Source organism: Oenanthe melanoleuca, chromosome 2 (assembly GCF_029582105.1).
Source record: "Oenanthe melanoleuca isolate GR-GAL-2019-014 chromosome 2, OMel1.0, whole genome shotgun sequence".
NCBI classification, from domain to species: domain Eukaryota; kingdom Metazoa; phylum Chordata; class Aves; order Passeriformes; family Muscicapidae; genus Oenanthe; species Oenanthe melanoleuca.
The window spans coordinates 125,688,900-125,712,034 of record NC_079335.1 but is presented as its reverse complement, the minus strand read 5'-3'; the positions used below and the strand labels follow the sequence as shown (position 1 = coordinate 125,712,034).

The window sequence follows — 23,135 nt, the reverse complement described above, 5'->3', positions numbered from 1 at the left end:
GCACAGAGGTAGATACAGTATATACGCTGCAGACTGTGTCAAAGGCAGTGGGGTCCTGGTGGCATGCTTTATGCCACAGGGCTGGCAGCCAGGCTGTGCCACTGTGGAAGCTGTAGGTAATCCAAATCCCTAACAGGAGTGACACTGGGGAAACGAGCCAGCAGAGTCTGTTGAAATGGGGGCACTGCCAGTTCATCCTGGGATCCTGCGGCATGAAGCGTGAGGAGGAACTCCCAAGGAGCTGATGCCATCTCCCATCTGTGGTCTTTCGCTAGCACTCTTCCTTTCAGCCCAGAGCTGAAAGGGTATCTGTCTATCTCTCTTGGCCTCAACATTTGGATTTTTTTGAAAGGGGGCTCATTGGGACAGAAATATCAGCCACCCTGAAGCTGACAATAGCCAAAAATTGAGGGACATGATGGAGAAGGGACCTGCGTTTTATTTGCTTCCAAGTGTTTTTCCTAATTTGCAGATGCTCCTCATTGGTGTTATATTCTACACTTCTTTATGGAAATGAGGTGGCATGGATGATGTTCTTCCCTCTTCCTTCCAGCTCTATTTGTTTTAGTGACTTTTACATCTGCTCAGGTAAATGTATTTACATATGTGTCTATATATTCATTGCATGCATTCTTTCTTCATGCCATCTGCAGAATGCTTACTCTTAATCTCTGTTTTCCATTCAGTGTAGAAAAGAAGCAGAGACAGAGTTTTTGCTGTGAAAACTGTTGTCTGTGGAAGCTTTCAAAGAACACCCCGTTCAATTTGTACGCCCTAATCCTAAATCTTTTGAGTCACTCACATCTTAAAAAATGACTCAGAATATGACTTAGTTTAGAATGTAGCTATGATCAGGAAAGTTGGTCACAGAAAACAGGACTTTACTCAGCTGATCTGGTGCCAAATTAGCTTAGTCTTCTCTATCGGTAACAGTGACTAAAACAAGATTTTATGTATTTTTCTTCTGTCAATGTTTCACAGAAAGGGAGTAGACTTTGAGTGTGGATAATGCATAGACCAGGTTCTTAAGGATGTTCCAAGTGTGGGCTTCCTTCTGTCATGCAGAAAGAACTGACCTTACCCCAGAGCCCACATGGTGTTTATGTGGTGGATAGCCAATAAGCCTTTCTTTTGTTGCACTTGGAAATTAGGTAAATTTGATCTGAAAATTGCCAGTTCACCCAGAACCCTGGTATGCCATGTATATTGTCCTATTATGGCTTGTTTGCTTCTGTTTAATGAAAAATGTAGTAGCATTTTTCATAGCATGCTATAAAAACTGGTGTATGGGAAAGGGACCTGCCCAAAGTATGGTGCCGCTGTCAATTAATGAATATTTAACCAAAAAAATTAAACTGAAATATGATCAAATATGATCTCTGGTGTCAGTCAGCAAATATAAATGTAATGAATATTAAGTTGAAACTACGTAGCATTTGACTGCAGAAGAAATGAATGGTGTGAAACTGCTGGGAGCTGGTAAGACGCTAAACCTCTGAAGCAGCATCGTGTCCTATCAGTGAGGTGATAAAGGGGATGAGGAATGGCTGTCCCTCAGCAGCTGCAACAGGCAGCAGTGTTTTCTTGGGTAGAAATAACTGAAGGTTACATTGTCTCATTGACTGATTTATGCTGATCTGCCGCAGAATCATAGAAGGCTTAGGAGCTGGAATGGACCTTAAAGATCATCTAGTCTCAACCTCCCTTGCCATGGGCGGGGTCACCTCCCACTAGACCCGGTTGTACAAAGCCCCATCCAACCTGACTATCAGATCTGTGCTGGTTACTGATCCCTATCAGAAACAATTGACTTAATTTACAGCACAGATCTATTAAGAAACACTTTTTAAAGACAAATATATAGTTAAGTACAAGTATTCTAGTGTAGGGTCGGGCAACCACAGGAGTTAAACATCTTTTGGGAATGATCTAATTCTGCTCCAGAGACCTGGGGTGGACTAGGTCATTCTGAGATCGTCTCCCCTCTAGCTGTATGTGTTTCTGATAGGGTACCATTCCTGAGTGTAGACAAAATAAGAGCATTTAATCTTCAACAACAGCCATGACAGAAAAAGGTTTTTAATTTTATGTATTCTAGAAAAGCACTGGGAATGTGGAGACCCTGTAGCTAACTGGTCTCTGGCATTTAATAGCAAGTGTTTAATGCTGTGTGTTCATTCTGTCTATGGTGTCACATCAGTGCACCCACTTCTGTTTTCTCCAGTTACTTGGTAAATACATAGCAGTGATTTTCAAAGGGGAAAACGCAGTCTTCCTTACACAATTCAACGGATTAAAAAGTGGGATAAAGAGAAGATAAAACTTTAAGAAAAATCCAAATTAGTAGTTATGACCACAAATAATACCAGCCAGTATGATTTGTCCATGTTGGGTATCCAGTAATGACTTTTTTCATCTAAAATTGCCATGCACTTTACATTAGAAACTCTATTAAAGATATATTTTTCTACATTACATTTGTTACATTGCCTAAAAAAATTACTGTATTATAGCTGTGAATCCCTTCTCAGCTCTTCAATCTAAACAATGTTGAAAAAAAATTCTCTTTTTTAATTGAATGGAGGCTGTTGAGGATTATTCATATCACCATGGTGCCATAGGGTAGGAACTGATATCTTCTGGTAAACAATTCTTTAATATTGTTCATAACAGAGATTTAGAAATAGAGTGTCATTGAATCCAAATTGTAACTGTTATTGATTTTACTATACTGCAAAAATTTGGTTAGACCTCAATATTTCTAGAGTAGGCACAAAATGCAATGCATGCTGAAGTCGTGTAGATAACCATAGTGGGTATAAAAAGTTGCTGTCTACTGTTTAAAGGTAAATTAGGCTTTGAAAATATGGGCAGCTGTGTTTTCAGGATAAAAACACTTCTATAAGTATTCTCTAGAGTATGATGTGATCTCATTGCACATAGATTTACACACATAACTTCTATTACAATCAATCAGCATTCCTACCATAAATCCTTTTGCTTGTCCACTGGAATACTGTGTCCCTTAAGGCTGCAACAGAATTTAGTAAATGTAATGTAATATTGCAGTATGAAAAAACTTGGGAAACTAATGTCGAGCATGCACTAACTCATTTTAGGAACATTCCAGATTCATAGATACATGAGCTTATTATCCACACATACCAGAAAGCTTCTATCAAATATAATTATGCAGTAGATAATGTACAATGGATAGCTGCCAATATTCCCTACTTGTGTGACCACTGTTATAGAATGGTCTGTTCTGAGTGTCTATTCTGGCCTTCATGAAACTGCTTCAGAAAATTTACTTTTTGTTTTCATGCCTGATGCACACAATGTGCTGTGGTTATTAAAAACCAACATTGATGTCAGGATGATGCATTTCTAATTTCTCAACCAAGCAGGTAAACATGGGATTTCAGATACCAGATAATGGCAGCAGCCAACATTAAAAAAAAAAAAAAAAAAAAAAAAAGAAAAAGAAAGTAGTAGGGTCAGAGCAAAGATCTCTGTAGATCCCTGGATCCCTGACAATAGTTAATAAGCATAGTACTCTAACCTCCCTACTCTACTATTAACACTTTCAAGATAAAGGAAATTGTCTGACAGCTAGAACTAGGGGTTAAACCCCCACAGCTGAAGTTCCTAGCCTTGCCTCTGCCTTTAGCACATAAAGCTGAGCAAATAAGAAACAGTGCATGCACCAACCCAGCCACTGCTTACATGAATCCCCTATCCCTGTTTCACAGTGTGAAGATTTTGAAGGTCCTTCACAAGAGAGCACTGTCATTAGTCACTGTCATTATTTATGACAGGTAAGTAAAACCATTATTTACCTCTCCCTAGCTAAGAATATTCTGAACTTTAATGGAAAATTGCATCACCTTTCAAGCGTGGGTGTATATAGGTGCACATACATGTATACACACAGCTCAAATATTTTTCCCTGGACAAGATCTAACATTGCTGACAAAACCTCACCAGGTATTCAAAAGAGATGAGATTAAAAGGCAAAATAATTACCTTATTATTAAGCTACATAATTGCATATTTTGTGATAATGTATATATATTGAAATCAGAATTAATAAACGACAAAGTTATGAACAAAATTGTACTGAATACTTGGACTCCTGTGCTGAGAGACCTGGGATAGCTGCAGTACTCCCATGTCAGGGCAAGACCAGGGTGTGTACAGCTCCTTCTCTCTCTTCCTTTCCCTATTCTCTATGCCTCACTTTTCTGTGGAAGGTAAACTCAGATTTCTGGGCTGGACAGGACTGTGGAAACTTTCCACCAGAACCCAGTAACTTACTGGGGTTCTTCACTACTGATCAGCTCAGATGTGCTTTTGAGATTTCTAACACCCAACTAATATACTTAATGTAGTACTTCTTTGTTTTGTAAAGGCTTTGCCTTGTCATAATCTACTGCACATATTTTCTAAGTACTTAGAGAAAAAATAAACCAAAGGCAAGAGCAGAAGCAAATAAAGGAGATAAGTGTGCACAGCCTGCTTCATCCAGCCGGTCGATTATTAGCATAACTCCTATTGAAATATTTTTAAATCTCTCTGCTTCACTGATCTGTTTTCATGTCACAGCTGAAAACATCAACCAGCTCTACCCCTTGACAGTTCAAAAGTGAACCTCTCGATACTAATTTTATGACTGAATGTATCAGTTTATTCTTATATATGGCTCCATTCCAGGAATGGCTAATGCCTCAAAATAAAACTTACAAGGAATTTGAGTGTACAAATCACAGATTTGCAGTCACAGTCCCAAAAACTCCCACTCTCCTATTGCCTAAACTGAAGCATACCAAATTCAGTAATTCAGGTTTCTGCATTTGGGGACAGAGCTGTTTCCAGAAATGTACAGTAGTAATGTAGCACAAAAGTTATTAGGACAGTAATTTAAAAACTCTTCAAAGAACAAAGGCTTCTCATAAGTCTATCTGAAGTCAGAAGTTAGACTGGTTTCTTTCCAAGTATGTGTTTACATATTGTTTCCACAGTCCTTGAAAGCTCTTAACGGTTATGAGTAACAGCTTTGCCATAACACCTGCCATTCAGAGAAAACCAGATAGTTGCAGTTAAAAGCTAAAGGTGTTCTTGTATTTATTGTATAGAGTAGTTTCCCAGTACTTTAAACTACTGTTTATCAGAGACTAATTATTCAAAGGATTCTGTTGCAAGATAAGAATCTTATTGCATTTTTCACCTCTTTTATTGCGTTGCATAAGCACACAGTAGCTGAAATACAAACATGCTGCATAGGACTGGGTTTTCTCTTGAAACCATGCCTAAAGGAAAAAAAAAAAAGTCATGTGGCACCACAGAAAATATTACTTCAGACAAGGCTCCTTCTATCAGCTTCAGTCTCCTTAGAAAATGATGAATCATTTCACTTGCTGTCCTCAAAATGGTGTAAAAGTTTGGGATCACATGACAGATGATTTTCCTACCATGCTTTGCATCAGAGAAGGATGCATTCCCTGACCTCTTTGCCATATTACAGTTGAGAAAGCAGTTAGAAGATCAATGTTTTCCTTCAGTTGTTAATTTAAAAATTGACATAACTCTTTAAGAACTTGGAAACAGCTTAAAGCTCATAGATTTGAAGTTTTAGGTAGAGACACAGTGAGTTTTGAGGTCCAGGTAATGATCATTCATATCTAATCTCAATGTACTCTATAAAGACCTTGTGAAGCCCTGCAGAACTGCTAAACTCAGGAAAGACATTACATGAAATTTAAGGATAGGAAAATGGAGCCAAAAAGACTAGTGCAAGGCAGAGACAATGGAGGAAAAACTAAATTTTGCCATCTTGGTCTGTAAGTGGGTTGTTCCTGCCACAGAAAAGGGAGTGGCAGGGCTAAGGGACGGGCTAGGACAGGACTCTGCTGAGTTCAGCCAAATCCAGCTTCCACTGCAGGAGGGAAGGGGAGGGATAAACAGAGACACTGGAGGCCTGCAGGCTTGGGACCAGCCTGCCCAGCTTGGGCACCAGCAGAGCCATTGCACCCCCATCTTCTGGCAAAGGCAAAGCAGGCAGTGAGGCCACAGACACAGTGCTGCACCATTCCTCCCCTCTGCACACAACCCATTCCCCCTTTTGCCACTTTGTGGTATACTAGGCTTGTGGAATAAAAGTATTATTGACAGAACCATTCCCTCCTCTGTTGCAGTCATGGGGATCCCTTGCTGCTGTTTTACCATTCCTCTAGCTTATGTACATGATTTCCTGGGTGTGGAGTGCATTGTCATCCCCCAAACAGAAGTTGTCCATACGTATCAGAAGCTACAGTATAAAAACAAGTAAAGCAGCCGAGTAATGTAGAGGAAAGGAAAGGGTACTTGTGTATGTCTCAGGCTCTTTATACAGAGCCCAACAATGGTGCAGTAGAGTAAAAGGGATCATTCTTGAAGAGTTTGGGTTCAGCCTGCCATAAAACTGCTCAGGGGGAGTCTCAGACTGCCAGGAGGAGCTGAACTACCATTCACTGAAGGCAAAGAAAGTTCAAGACTTTTGCACCACCAAAAGAGGCTCAGTACCTTTTCAGACTTAACCTACAATTAGTTAACAGGGCTGTTTGCATTTATAGTTATGATGTTTAATTTTTTTTCTCCAAGTAGAAACCACCATATTAAGGGAAGAAGGCACAGACTTGACTGGAAATCTATAGACACCAGGATGCATTAAAAGTGACAGCTTTTTGTATGGGATGTGACAGCTTCTCTAAAAAAACTATTAAGGTTTGAGGGAGAAAAGCATGTAAATGGGATGTCTGGTTTTCAAAAGTCCATCCAGCAGCTTGCAAGAGCTTCCAGGGGAGCTGCTGGGAACTCAGAGGCTTTCAAGGATTCTAAAGTTTTTAAAAAACAAGTCTATTATTTAGATGTCTAACTTGAGGCTCCAGCTTTCAAAGTCATGTTTTATATCTCCATAATAGGTTGGGGACTTATTCATGCACCAAAGGAAAGAGATCTGAGGGCAAAGATTACTGACTAATTTCATTTTTTATCCATCAATGAAATTTTTGGTGTTTGTCATCGAAAAGAACAAATTAAAAAGATGGGAATTTAGGAGTGCTGCAACAGACTCACTGTACAATGTTTAATCAACCCTTAATTTTTCATCACAAAAAAACCCATAGGAACAAGACCACTAACTGTGGTTATTTCTTATCAGCTACACAACAAGAAATTTGACTCAGCAAAATAAGCTGTCAGTGGTGCACACATCAGATTAAGCACACAACTGCCTTTTGACTGCTGGGTAATAACCTATGTAATAACTTAAAATGAAGCTACAAGGTGGGTGTTTGGAAATTGATTTTTATTTAGTTGTTCAGTCTTGTAGTGGAAAGGAAAATACACATTGTTCTTGAAAAAGATTATGTGAATTGTTGCTCAATTTATCCATTGCAATGAATCTGTAAAATTATAGTTTTAAACACAATTAACAAGGTTACTCTGAATTCAAGCATTCTACTTGACAGCAAAAGAAAACTAATAAGGACTCCTGCAGTATATCTGTACCAGCTTAGACATTCAGGAGCAAATTACTGCTGATAGGAAACAATATCAATCTGTATAATAGCATCTGAAAGCCTGTAACTGCAAAAGCTGAATCCATGGGTAAACATATGAGAAAAAATGGATTTGGAGAGCCAGGTTCCCACTAGCTCTGTTGAAGTCCACTGAGTCAGAGGCTAGACCTTTCTTGTTGCCTTGGAAATACATGACAGTCTGAGCTAATTAAAATAAGTTTTGGAAAGGCATAAAAATAACCAATGCAGAAAAATGCAAACTTGTCTTCCCTAAACATCAGTTTCCACATTTGCGTTTTGAAAATATAATATAAATAACTATAATTATGAGTTAAATAAGCATTTTGATGCATAAAGGAGCAAGAATGGATCTCTAAGATGTATTCCAGCACTGCAGATACACCAGCTACTGAGGAATTTACCATGGTTCTGCAGTTGTGCTTGCTGTACACTCAGGAGCTGGTCAATCCTTATGATGGTAACAAACACCAGTTCCATCAGGCAGGGACACCTCCAAAACATTTCCTGTAGTTGCAGATTATCGTCTGATAGGAGCTGTCTGCTTATGTTGCTGTGCTGAGAGACACCCGTAGTAGAAAGACACTGTGGAGAGGTCTATCTTTCTGAATTCTAGCTGTCTAAAGTTTAGACAGCTATCCAAGTGAACAAGCTGTTTTCCCTCCATAGTCACTTGGGGCTAGGCACTTCCTGAGAATTAGTCACACTACTGCTTTTTACCATCTTGTTTTAAGGCCAGATGACTCATGCTCTAAGTATCTATGTCTTTCTAAACTTAACACCTATCTTTTTGATCACTAAAGGGAGGTGAGATACATGCCCTCTTTGGTGTAGGAGAATGTGCCTTTCCTTAAGGGAATTGTGACTAACCAAAAAACACCATGAATGCTGTGCCCTCCCAGTTGGCGTGGGTGGTGGTAGTTAAAAGCAACAAGTTCATTTTTTCAGGGGTAGGATTTAAACCAGGAAATCAACCTAAGCAGTTTAGTTTTGGAACCACATCCTCAGGTTTTGAACCCTAGGTCTCTAATACCAGAGGCATCAGAACTAAAACTGTGATTAGGAGATTTAAGGGAATTTAGACCATTGAAAGATTTAAAAGACAAGTAAGAAGACTTCTTATTATCTTGGTACAAACAAAATATTTCTAATGGCTTCAGTCTGAAAAAACTTTCAGTGCTGGCAATACACAGCTTGAAGAAATGATGCATGCATGATTATAATCCTGAAAACCAAATTTTTTCTTAAGGTCTACAATTAGGTTATTTGAGGTAGCCTCTGGATCCCGTACCAAAGCCTCCCATAGTGTTCTGTTCTCTTACTCTTTCAGAAATCTCTCAATTCTGGACTGCTTCTGATTTTAATTAAAGGGAAATAATGATACACGGTATCTTCTTTCAGAAGGAAGAATGACAATTATAAAAGGTAAAGAAATACTTTAGACTCAAGGAAGTGGGGATTGTGAATTACAGGAAATGTACTATTATATTAAACATTCTTTCAAATCAGCATGTTTTGTTTCTTATCAAAAGTTTGTTTTTAGCTCCTAGTTCCACTAACTACCTTTAGAAATGGCTGCCAGGACTCTCCATTCTTTTTGTGTTTGTTCATTTTATCAATGAATGGGAGATTAATGTTAGAAAACAAGCAAAAATACTGTGCCTGAAAGTGTGCCATAAAAGGTAGCTGAATATCATCACTCTATGGGCAAAATCTGTACTGACGACATTTTTGGTTGAGCCACTGACTGCAATAAGAGTTGGAATGAGTACAACTCAAAAGTTGGCTCCATTTAATATGAGAAGGGAACCTCTTCTGATTTGTACCCATTTCTGTAAAAAAATCTGGATTAGAATAATTGTGTGAATTATTTGCTTTTTTGTAGGTATTTTTTGTTGGAACAGGCCTTATCTAAATAGAGTCTTTAAACTACAGGGCTCATAATTCAAGGTTTTTGTCAGTGTCACACTTCCAATAAAACAAAGTCCTTCAATCAGGATTTTTTCAGTGCAATTTACAGGGTAATGGTTGGTGATGAGAGGCAGTCCTGCAAAATTTGATAATATTTCAAAGTATTGTAGTAATTTAAAACACACAACTTAGGAATTGCAAAACTCTTTTATTTAACCTTAAGGTCAGTTTCCTTGAGCATCTGAATTACTGTTGAAGCTGTTAACACATCCTGTGATCAGCTTGGGAAAGAAGCTATTTTCCAGGGGAGTTTTGCTATAGTTGGGCCAGACTCCTTCTCAGCCCTTTTGGTCCTGAAAGGCTGCTGCAGTATAGAAAAAAATAAGGACTTCCAGATGTTCTACAATTTTACTTAGGTCAAGAATATTGTTAGAGAATCATTCTTGTGGCATTCTGAGAATCTATCTAAGAAAATGAAGAAGTAGGGAAGCAAAAATGCAACAAAAAGCAAGAGAAAGCTGAATATATTTTCATTACATTATAAACATAAACCAGCATAAATTGAAAAAAAAGCAATTACCTTTTAGTTTCAATTAAATTTAAATTATGCAATGGGAAAAATTCTTTAAATTGACACAGTAATAGAAAAAACACTCAACCCCCAACAGCCTATTATTCAAAGAGTCACAAAATGGTCAAACCTGGAAGGTATCTTTGAAAGTCATCTGCTCCAAGCCCCCTGCTCAAGTGGGGTGACTTAGAGCCAGTTGCCCAGGACATGTCCAGATGGCTTCTGAATATCTCTAAGGGTGGAAGCCCCATGATCTCTCCAGGCAAACTGCAGCATTTGTTCATGAAAAGAAATGGGTGAAAAGAAAGACTTTGTCCTTTTTTTCTGACAGGTCTTGCAAAAGTACATCTCACTTCTGTGAATTGTCAGCTGATTCGTTCCCTCTTCTTCGTGTTTAATTGATATTGGTGACCTAATGGACTCAAGATACAGGGAAAACTGATTTTAGTGAACTTCACCTCTAGTCTAAAGATACTTGTTTCTGAAGAGGGAACAGTCTTCCACTGCACAAAATAATACCTAGTCTGTTGCTCTGGAGCCACAAATAGAGCTTCAGGGCTTTGTGTGTGCCTGATGGAATCCAGAGGAGCTGAGGGAATTCCTCTCGATGGTTGGGGACTGCAGGAGACCTGTGCTTGTTACAAGAGTGATCTTTGGAACCCATACAAAACAGGATAGGGACACCTGAGCAAACATGGCACCGGGTAGGACCCCTCCTCACTTCTGTGTGGCCAAATAAGGAAAAGAACTATAAAGAGAGAAAAAACACACACTGTAATAAGGATTCAGAGGTGAGACTGGGGAATATTAACATTATTAATAGAAATGCTTTTTATTTCCTGCCAGTGTATACAAAAGAAGGTGGAATTATGACAAGTGGAGCAGTTGAGATCCACAGTAAAAAGCTGAGCTTTGCACTATAGCATCTTTATGTCCTTTCCAAATCCGATGATCAAAGGTCATTTCATACTTTTTGATGGTGTTTTGTTTAACAGAGAAACTTGACAAGGAAAGTTATTATCCCCATTGCTATGTGCAGCTCTATTGTGGAACAATTATTAAAAAAAGATAAACCAAACCAGTACAGGAAAAAAAAACCAAAACACCAAAACAAAAAAACCGCCCTCAAACCCCAAGAACCCAGCCTTGAAGCCAGTGGCCAACAGAAGAATAGGAATTGCTCTCTAGGCTCCCTCTTCTGGCTCTGGACTAGTAGCTGTCTAATGAGCATAATTGCTAGAATCGTATTTGTTTCTGTTAACTGAATAATTACTTCAGTATACAAAGAAATAAAGAGGAAATACTGGGGTAGTGAGAGAAACTCCATTCTTGCTCAAGAATTAAATTGATATCCTGAGTAAAGCTTAGCATTTGTAAGGTGTGGTGGGAAAAGAAATTTTAAAATTATTCAGTTATTTGTAAATGTGCAATATTTAGTATGTTAAGAGATGATAAATGTTTTAGTTGTAATGCACTAGATTTAGTAAATACTTAAACCAATATCCTTCTACAGCTTTTGTAACTCCTTTGTCAGTAAAAGGTGTCCCTTTACCACAGTAGCTCCAGTAGATTATAAAAAACTACCTTGAAGCCTAAAAGATGCTAAACCTGTGAATTGAGAAATTGTTGACAAACATACACACAATGAAAGACGTGGTCATGTCTGAGAGGGAGTGACTTAAAGCTGCAGCAGAACACAGGTGCATATTTGGCTTAGGGCATTCCTATTTTTTTCCCCCTCTAGTCATAAAAAATAGAAAACAGGTCACTGCTTGAGGAAAAGTGAAGTTTTGGGTGTGGCACCTTCTTCCCTCCCCTCCCATGGGCATAATATGTGTACAGAGCTAGAGGCTTTAGTAATGGTATATTGTTTTGGGTTTCTAGTCACTTTTTTCAACTAACAGAGAAGCTAAACAACCAAGCTCACATGTTCTGTTGGGTTTTTTTCCAAATAAGTTTTTTACAGATTTGATAAATGTTAAAGAATTAAAAAAAGTGCCTTAGAAAGCATTTTAAAAGGCCCCTTATGCTGTGGGAAAATTTACAGTTAATTACTAGCTAGTTTTTTGGGGATTGGTGGGAAGTATAGCATACTCTCCCACATTAGTCAGAATGGGCTGTGGGTACCTCTGAAAATCAGGTCAGAATTCTTTCAAGCCAGAACTGCTAGACATCAGGTACCAGATTAATTCTTTGGTTTATCATGCTATTGCACAATAAATAGCTTATACTGAGGAGTTAATTTGGTCAATATTTTTCAGTTTGGTTTGGTCCTGTAGTTGTTGAATCCATCTTTCTAACCTGCTGGAGAACTTTTGTCTAGATCAGAATTGCCAAGCAGTTACAAAGATATCCCACCACTTGGCTTCCAGGCTGCTGGGCTCCCACTGGGATAAACTGAAACCCATCCTGTCATTTCACTGGGGAGGACAGGGAGCACAATGACTGCTATGAAAGACACTGATTTCAAAATAAAAGAAAAGAGGGGACCCCTCCTTAAAAAGAACCATGAAATATAGACTGAAAGGGATCCTTTTCACTGCAGATTCCCTCTGCATTGCCTGATTTGCTTGCTAGTAATGATCTGAGAGCAAAGTGTCCTTGGCTTAAATGAGTTTCATCCCTGAGCTTTAAACAATATATTTATCCTTTCACCCAATTCTTCAACCTGTGTTTCCTGGTGCTGCATGCAGAACTACATGAATATGTCTTTCTCAACATGGAACAGGACTGCAATAATAGATTGCTTATTTCTAGATTTCAGCAGTTTCTGAAAAAATGTGTACAATGCCTACAAAGAGCAAGCCTACTGTCTAAGGATCTCTGTGTTATTTTAAAACAGTTGAACTACAACATGGGCAGTTTGAGTTCCCCTTATCTCTAGGATGGCTAATGCTTTCAACCACATTAAAATATAATTAATTTTGTTTGAGAAGTTCACGTATTTCTGTGGTTTTCAAATAGTCTTGGAAATTTGGTGGCAATGTAGTCTTGGAGTCAAGAAAACCCTTTTTGTGGGAACTATGCATATCTGTTCAAGACCAGCTAAATTATGAAATCAAAATCCTGATGTTCTCTATCTTTCAGATGGCACAGCTCAGTTTTGGCTCACTCCCAAAGTTTCATAAGATCTGCTAATGCTGAATGTACATTTGTCCAAACTCTTAGCCCTGGTGTCAGCATCCAGAAGAAATACTCAGCTAGGGCTCGCTAAACAGATCCTTCTGCTCGTGCTTCTGCTGTCACTCTTATGGACATCCGAGAGACTGTTAATTCTGGATCTTCTCTCACCAGGATAAATGAATTCTTAATGTATTTTCATGCTGATGGCTCATTAACCTAGGACTGTAGAACCTGCAAAAGGATTCTCAATCCTTTGGGCAGCCAATGCCATCTTGAGATTTTGCTGCTGACTCACACAATCTAAGTATTGGGTACTGGCATACTTATATGTTATAGATTCCTCTGCAGCCTAGAGAACACTGCTGTGATGCAGGTACCTCCAGGGTCTGGAGCACAAGTCCTATGAAGAATGGCTGAGGGAGCTGGAGTTTAGCCTGGACAAAAGGAGGCTAAGGGAAAGTTTATCACTCTCTACAGCTGCCTGAAAGGATGTTGCAGCCAGATGAGGGTTGGCCTCTTCTCCCAGGTAACAAGTGACAAGAGGAGAGGAAATGGCTCCGAGTTTTACCGGAAGGGGCTAGGTTAGAAATCAGGAAAGACTTTTTTCACTGAATGGGTAGTTAGGCATTGGAACAGGCTGCCAGGGAGGATGGTCGAATCACCATCTCTGGAGGTGTTGGATGTGGCTTTTATGGACATAGTTTAATGGTAAACATGGTGGTGCTAGATAACAGTTGGACTTCATGATTCTTAGAGGTATTTTCCAACAAAAATGATGCTATACTTTTCAAAAACTATGTGGGCAGGGAGTTTTAATCTTGAGTGCCTATGCCCTGAGGTTGGAAGTTTGTGCACTCTTATCACAGGATTGACTTGGAAAGCTATAATATTAACGAACAAACAACAAATGAAAAACCTTTCACAAAATCCAACTGCAATCTTCAAATACCTCCTGCAACTACCTACTGAATTTCAGTCTGGCTGCATACTGCTGAAGGAGACATTTCCTTTTATTTCTTGGAAAAGCACTGCTTTTGCATTTCTCTTTTTTTTGCACAGCTGGGGACAGCAGATGGATGAGTTGTGAGTTTCTGTGGTTTTCCTGAGAACTCTCAATATTTCAGTCAGGTACCTTTAAACTTTTTATTTTCTTTAGGATTAAAGTACTATTCACCTTTACAAGGTCTGTGTGTACCTGAGACTATTTATCCTCTGTGTTATCCATCATTTCACTCTGTAGTAGAGGACTGTAAAGGTAAGTTAATACACAAAGGCCACCTTAGCAGAACTGAGCATACAATTTCCAGGTTTTTTGTTCTATATCTTGAACAGCGGGTAAGATTTGCTGCAACCTAAAATGAGCTAAGACAGAATTGCATTTAATACCACTATACAGAGAAAAGACTATTGCTAACATTAGCTGCTGACAAGAAATAATAATGCATTTTTTTGCAGTTCTTTATCTTCCTTTGAAAAGAATCTAAGTTTTTAATGAGAAAAAAATCTATTTTAAAAATATTATTTCTCATATGTTTATCAAAAAAAGGATGGATTCTCCAGTATTCAAACACCTTTAGCCATGGTACAAGAATTCCTAGAGAACGTGCAGCAGAAATTGCTGTTCCCTACAATATTTGTTCATTTTTATCTTGTTCTAATGAAGAAAACAGCTGGGAAAATGAAGATTATTTTATTTCCTTTTTCAGGTGTTATCAGAATCTTTTGAAAGCTACAATGCTTTTAATAAGCAATTAAATCTCCTATTCTTCCAGTTGATGTTCAACTTTGCATATAATATATTTTCAAAATAAAAATTCCTCTTTCAAGGCATGAACTCTAAGTGTATCTAACAACAGCATGCCCACGGCAGCAACTGGGAAATCTCCCCAGTTATCACCCCAAAGAGCACCTGTTCATTGTTACTTTGATTTTATCATTTAAAAAAAAATGATAAAAACAAGCCGTTTGCCCAATGATCCACAATTATTTGACTTCCTTATTAATTTATTATCAAAACTTCTTGAAAACCACATAAATTATACCTCTCACGTTGTTTTTATCTGTGGGTTTATAACCTCTCTAGATCCTGTCAGGTTATACAATGTTTACTTGCACTTTGCAGTTTCCTTCAGATTCTGGTGAGGCCATGTAGACATGTTGTTCCAAATCCCATTTTTGATCATTTTTTTAACATCCAATAACAGCACTGCAGTAGTTTTTAGGATTCTGGATATGACTGAAGAGTATATTGTTTATACTGTTTAAATCTCAACTTTTTCACAACTTAATTTCTTAAGGTTACCCACTCCAGAGAGTTATATCAGCTGATTTTTTTTGATTGCCCAGAAGGTCTTCCAGGATAAAAGGTACGAAGATTATTAGTCTTTGTGCCTTTGTTATAGTACTATTCTAGAATTTTCTGCTCTGATATTCATATGAAATATTTTACCTGACTTCTCAATTTGGCTTTATTTATATAATTTATATACATTGACATGCTCTTAGTCTTCAGTTAGGTTAGGATAAAACTGAAACATGAGGCTGCCAGCTATGGTGCTGAAAGAGATATTTCAGTGGTGACTTCTCTGACTTTTTCTTCACTGTTGGGGCAAAGCTAAAGGAGGTATGCTATTAACTTTTGAATCAGGGAGAACTAGATGTCTTGACCATTAATCCTATGAAATTTAGTTAAAACAGGGTCACAATAACCTTGTTTTTTGCCAATTGTTGATTGAGAACACTATCCTGTGTTCTGACTCTTCTCTGTTTTCATTAGTGCAAAACTGGGCTTTAACATGCTTTAATCACAGGCATTAGGAACTGAAGGGGGCACAGGGACTTTGTTTGATCTCTTACTACAAGCCACATCTTTTTACTCTCACTACCTGCATCACAGTGAGTATCACGTAGCATGTGCTGGATATAATACCTTGTGTTCAACTACATTTCAACTTTCACCAAAAACATTTTTTTTTTTTTAATAGATACACTAAGAGACTGAGAATCAATTATTTTCATTGCACAAGATTAAGTTACACACTCACGTGCAGGGTATTGGGATCTTTATTCTAACAAGCTGAACCAAAAGCTTTCAATCTGCATTTATAAACTGAAGATTTGTTCATCTCTATATTATCCATCATTTCTTGGCTGGGGTTTTTCCTCCATTTCCTTTAAAGACTGTCTGACCAAGATTATCCTGCCAGATAAATCCCAACAGTGCACAACAGATGATTCTTTTTCAAAAAACCAATAAAATGTCACTTGCAGGAAAAACAGCTCATGACAATTTTGAAATTTTCATTTATGATGCAGTTTTTTTACTAGCAAGCTATTGAGTGCATTGTACAAATCTGCAATGTTAAGGCAGGAAAAATTATTAATAAATTATATTGAATTTTTTTACAAATAATGTGATTAACAAAAAAACTTTGAAAATGCAAATGTTTTCTGAATTTTGCTATCATTAGAGGAGGGCCAAAGAGAAGGAGGGAAAAATAACCCAGAACAAAGACAGAGGGGAAAAAAGGGAAAGAGGGAAAGGAAGGGAAGGAAGGACCAGGTACCATTGGCTGCACCTGTAATTTATTTTAGATAAATGTGGAAACCAATGAGAAGCTATCTGCCTTCTTTCAAGAACTGTGAACATAAAGATGACATTCCATGCTGCACAAACAACAAGGAAATATTATTAAAATGGTATGTAAAAAAAAAAAAAAATAAGAAGGTCATTTTATGGCACTTCATAGTAACTTAATCCTTTGTGAATTTTCAAGCTTATGTCAATTAAACTACATACAGGTTTATTTGGATCAATTTAATAAAATTATTGAAAAAGTGAGGTTTGTCTTATTAGATCATCTATCAAATGGACGTCACAGTACTTTTTTTCCCTTTCTCCCCTGCTCTGATTTTACATTAAACTAGAAGCCTGGAAAATGTTAAAACTCATCAGGAAGAAAAAAAAGCAAACAAACAAAAGAAATATAAATAAATAATAATTATAAAGCCCCAAGACCTTAAAGCAGTGGTGAGATCTACCAAAAATTTTATGAATACTCTAGAGAAATTCGTTGTCATGTTTTTGATGGCTTAAAAATTTGCTTGGAAGTTCTTCATTGAATGAATTAGCTAAGCTAAATTTGGCTTAGCTTAAAATTTTAATTAAAATTTTAAAACTTGGTTACTAAATTTTATCTGGAAAAGTTGATGCACTATGTGGTATGGTTACAGTGTGAGAGAACTAACATCTGAATTCCACAATTCCTCTCATTGCTTTTTGGTGGGCAAATTAATTATCAAATATTCTGGTCTATTTGATTGACATTCAATCATCTGAACATTTCAAGGATTTCCAGCCATTGATTGAAAACCTTTTCTAATAGGAAACCTTTAATTTTTTTAAAATTAACCACTATATATTTAGAAAGTCGATACATATTTCTAAAAGCAGTTTTATTAATACAATTTATAGATTCCTCAGAAAATGTGCGTTGTCACCTGGAGCATAAGAAATGTCAGGCTATACAGCCTTAAAACAATGGAAAACTGCCTATAAGGGGAACCTGTCCTCCTAAAGGTAGGTGTACATATAGGTATAATTATTTGTGACTAATCACAGAGACTTTGTGAGAATGAGTGCATTTATTAAAATATTTGGTATAGGTTATTAAACAAGTGCAGGGGTAATGGATTTCAAACACAATATATTTTATTCCATTTTATCTTTGAGGGAGTTTTCACATACTAATTTGAAACGATAGAGAAGTTTGGTAAATATATAAGTGACCTTCTCATTTAATGGTGCTATCCATACAGCATTGCTCCTATGAACCTCACAGGAGAAAGGGATTTTTCATAGGATTTTCCAGTTGCAAATTTTGGATGAACTCCGAAGTATACTGCCTGTCATGCCATCATCTTGGGAGATCAGCTCAGTTATTAGCAATCAGCAGTCCCATTTTTTTATTTTCTTCCAGTGAGTGTCTGGGCTGTATAATTCAAATTTTGAGTCTCCTCTATAATCATAATAATGTTATTGTGAGAAATAAATAATAATAAATGACCTAACTAGGAATTAATTTAAGGTCTTTTGACTGCTATTCTGTCAACCAAACCATTAAGACATATGTCAGACCTAATGTTTGCTTTGTTTATATCATTCACCAAGCCTATAACTTCAGATGAAGTCTGCAAGACAGCCTGATATCACAGCATAGGTTGCTTGGGTAGATAAATAAATAATAAACCACATCAGCATAAATAAACCATTTAAAGAGAGCTTACACCTCCTCTCCTGCCTCATTTATTAAATGTAATTATGTATTCCATAATATAGGAATATAGGAATATTAGGTTCTCAAGGAGGTCCACAGCTGAATATTCATTTGTGTCAAAATAGGATATGAATTAAAGGCAATATAATTTTTCCTCATGTTCTTGCAATTTGGACAGGAACAAGTTTAACAAGAAGAGGTCTTTTTATGCCCAGAGTTAGATTAATGATTGAACTGAATTAAATTAAGAAAATCCAATAATTCATACTTTATGTATGGTGTAGATAAAGAGTATTCATGTGGGATGTGTAGCAGTTTCATTAATTATCTATGTCTTCTCCATAACAGTTACATGCATGTACTATACATGGGTCATCATAAAGCAGAGCTCTTTTTGTAGACAAACCCTGAGCAAGCAAACACAGAAGCCTTCTTCAAAAACCTCTTTTGAATGTGACTGAATGATCTGATGATCTAGGCTAGAAGAGGAAGGAAGCAAAACTGCCAGTCAGCTGCTGAGTAATGGCCACCATGCCACACGTGGTTCATGGTGCCCATGAAATCAGCATTTCTCCTGCACATCACCAGCTGGAGTCAGTTTTACCATTGCACTGTGCCTTGCTACAGGCAGGATCAGCCATGACCACTGTGTGTGACACCAGGGGTACAATACCTGCCGGGCAATCATATGTGGTGAAAGAGAAAGGAACTAAGACTTTAGCTCTCTCTGGGAAAGCTGTCTCTAACACAACCACTTAAAATCCCAGCAATTTGGGAGGCAAACTTCAGCACCTCATTTGTGCTCAACTCCATTATATTCTCCTCTACAGGTATCAGAGGATCTCAAATACAAACGGGAATTGGATTTGCTATTTCTTTTGCACCCTGCAGCACAACCAGCCCTAATTCCTATTTAGATCTTCTTTGTCCTTTTCTACTACTTTTTTCCTGCTGTCTCACAAGTCTGAATTAGTCAGCCAGGACAAATCTAATCTTGTGACACTTTGCTGTGATTAGTTTGGCAAGCTACAAACCATTCCCAAGCAGTGCAACCCTGGTTAATAAAACCCTCTCTGTTTCCCATAGACCAGCCAAAGGGAAAGTAAGAGCCAGCCAGCCTGTAGAGCCAGCAGAAGAAAGCTGCTGTCCAAGAATGGCTATGGGGCTTGTGTGCCACATGCCATACCTGCAGTGTTTCAGCAGCTGAACTGAACTGCAGCATCAGGGTTCAATTTTTTTTGTTTGTTTACCTATGGTGGTTGTTTTTGCTTGACTTCCATATATGCCTCCACCTTAAAAATGAGGACGGAAAAATCTCACCTAGAGATTGTGATAACATGCTAATCTATTTTATTTAGTTTTTAAAAAAGAATCCATTTGTATTACTAGGACATGTTCGGGAAAGGTTATCCCTCACAGGAAAATTCATATTAATACTGTGAGGAGGAAGAGGACAGCAACATGTGGAATAAATCAATATCAAGTCCAAAACTGCTTTAACATCCCTGTATGCATGAAAGTATTTATTGGGCTATATAAAGCAGTCTTTTTCCTCTGCTCTCTTCCCCTTGAGGGTTAAGTCATTTCCTCAAGGATTGTCAGGAAGATGCTTCCTTCCCTTTACAGCTGAACCCTCTATCAGGGTAACCTTGTTCTGGGAGAGTGTTGCTACAAACTTACCCAGTTAGCATTTTACACCCCCTCCCAACCTACCCAGACCTAGTTCTATTTCAAAGACCTCATAGAAATGGTCCAATAATAAAACCATCTCTCCTTGCAGAAGGGTCAGCATCAGGCTTCTGCACAGCAGTGGACAAAAATTCAGTATGAGATACAGCATTTTACAATTTTCAACAATTTTGTGGCAAATGGGAACATTGAGGAAGGCTTAAGACACACATTGGTTAGACAGCACTAACAGCAAACAAGAGCTGTTGACCAAGTGGATAAACTCAGTCTATCCATCACACACTAGCAAGATCTTACAAATTCCAGGTAGCCAATCATCAAGAATCCACTTCCTTCCCTTTAAAACTGTAAGTTCACAAGAAGAATTTCCTTCCCTTCAACTGTGACTCCCTGTCCGCTAAGGCAAAGCCTTTTTATAGCAGCAGCTGCAATTGCACACAGCTGGTCAGCTTCCTGCCCCTCCTTGGGGCTGCAGTTAACTCCTTCCCTGCCTCTCACTCTGTGTGTGGACTGTACATGGCTCCTCACTGTCCTTGGCATTGCTCTGCTCTCCATGGCTATCTGAGCTTTCACAAACTCTCACTGCACCACTATTTTTTTATCTCCAACCGAAAAACTCTGAGCATATTCTCTCATAATTTAACTTGCTTGATTAAACAAGCAGCCTTTCCCATTGAATTTACTCCTTGCTATTTAAAGACAGAACCTGGGAAAAAAAGGCATAAATGATGGAAGCTATGACTATGTAATGATGCTTCCCAGTAAGGCACTGGCACCTGGCTGCAATGTGTCGATACCTCTCGGAGTGTTGCTGCGCAACTGGGATTCCAGAGGCACCAGCAGGGTCAGTTCAGTCCTGTTAAATCACTGACATGCATATGCATGCTCATGCATACATCTAGAACATCAGTCTTCAATAAGTGGTTCAAGGAACAGGATATCTTCAAATGTGTAATTAGGGATCATTAAAACCTGGCCTGCGGAAAGGCTGACACTTTCAAGGGAAACTGTTTACAAATTGGCTGGAGTATATCTGAGAAATGTCTTCACTTGTAAAAAAAGAAGTGTAGCCCCTAAATTTTCATGTTCCTATTCTGCTTAAATTTTCAGAACTACTAGTTCACTTTTGGGAAGAAATACTGTCCATTTCAATCCGGTGATCAATTTATTTTAAAGGCATAGCTAATTGAAAAAAAAATTAGATTAAAAGCTGAAGATTTTTTTTCCTAAAGCTATCAACAAGAAAGCAGCCTCACACAGGAACAGCCAGGAACAGCCTCTGTTCCTGGGACTGCAAACAGTTATTGATTGTAGATAGGAGCTCTTAAAACAACCAAACAAATTTTCGCAGTTACATAATAAAGCCAAATTTGAATTTGTTATTAAACACTGAAATCTGCACTTTATTGCACCTAAAAGGGGAAAAAAGTCTAAAAATAACACTTAATTATCTTCTGGCTATTTCCAGACTCACAAAGTGCTGAGGTTTTGTCCTTCTTAAGAAGATTATCTTCGCTTTTTTCCTCTGGAATGCATGTAAAACAGCTCTTGCCTTGCTTCAAGCTTTAGGAAAAAAGTTCACTGCTAAATTACCTGTTGTCTGGGGACTTAACATTTTGCAATAAGCTGCTGAAATTGCATTTTAATAAGGAGTCTTGACCTGTACTTTGTATTTCCCTTCAAGGCTCTACAAGCCATTTTGATTATGGAGGTCCTGACCTGGGAAGCTCAACCTGGATAACCACAGCCAGAGGGGGATAAAATGCAACACCTAGGAGATTTCAGTAAACAGTAAAACCATTCCAACTTAATCTGTGCTAAAATGCTTGGAATGTGAGAGCCACCGATGATGCCCCTTGTCTGTGTGTCTGACTGAATCCTTTTTTTTCTGGGAGGAAAGCAGAGCCTGGGAACTAGGCCAAATGCCTGCCACTTACCTTAAATTGATCAGCCACTTTAAGATTAAAAACACTGAAAACTGCAACACCATGAAAACAAGGCTTCCTTCACATTAAATGCAAAATGCAACATTGGGCTTGCTGTGATCTCTTTTTCCATTTTGCTCAGTGTGCAGTTTTTCCATTTCTGCTCAAAGGTAGAAGCCAACAGCATCTTGGCCAAGTATTCATTGAGGTTTATATAAAAAGAAATTTATGGTTATTTAGGAGCTGGCACAAAAGCATGTTGTTGCTGGAGAAAAAATATAGTTTTGAAACAGTTTGAAACACTGGATGTCTTATTTGAATTAAAAGCTATATTCTATCTATCTTTGCCTGTTGTATCTAAAGAAGTATTGAAGTATGTGATTGGGATAATCGGCAGGTAAATTTCTCAGTGGTTTTATGTACTGTAAATATTTAGTCAATTCAAGAATTTGTTCTGGAAGAATTATTTCATTGCTGCAATAAAGATAAGTGTAGAGATAAAACAATGGAACAAAGTCATCAGTCATGGAAGCAGGTGCATCTACATAAGATTAGTTTTTTTTTCCTGTGTATGTCTTTCTGGAAGAACTGATTAAAAGAACAGTACCAAATGCTTATTTGGCAGAAAAAATTAAGGTTGGATTCATACTCAAATATGTATATTTCCAGATGATAGTACTGGCAAAGTCTTGTAGAATTTGTCTTGTAGATTTATCATTGCTTCCTTAAACAAGAAAATAAAAAAAGATATATTTAAATCAAAATTATTGAGTCTATATTTTGATTTTTCTTTGTGTGGAGGTAGCTAGAAATACCTTCTCTCTAACATGTTTGCAGAGGTGGCAATACGAAACCTGTAATTTCACCTGTTCTCAGTGCTGAATGCTTTAATTAAATTATTTGAATGGTTTCTCTCTGCTGTGTCTTGACACAGTGATAAAAATCACCGTCACCTAAGACAACGGTCATTCCCATAACGTCACCACACTGGTGCTGAGCATGTGCAGCCAGTCCTGTGGGAGAGTCAGTGAGCTTGTTCTCCTGGGCTGTGGTGTCCCTACCA

The 23,135-nt window shown here is 37.9% G+C and overlaps 1 long non-coding RNA gene across 3 annotated transcripts; it reads left to right on the top strand.

Moving 5' to 3' along the window:
- The first annotated feature begins 13,562 nt into the window (after positions 1 to 13,562).
- Positions 13,563 to 22,719, top strand: LOC130249506 (uncharacterized). 3 transcript variants are annotated; one of them, XR_008839808.1, is made up of 6 exons: positions 13,563 to 13,708; positions 14,242 to 14,310; positions 15,480 to 15,548; positions 16,777 to 16,881; positions 17,657 to 17,761; positions 21,832 to 22,719. It is a non-coding gene; the product is annotated as an uncharacterized LOC130249506 (long non-coding RNA). The 3 variants fall into 3 exon arrangements; XR_008839807.1 differs by lacking the exon at positions 15,480 to 15,548; XR_008839806.1 differs by lacking the exons at positions 13,563 to 13,708; positions 15,480 to 15,548 and having other exon boundaries at positions 14,024 to 14,310.
- Positions 22,720 to 23,135: the final 416 nt, after the last annotated feature.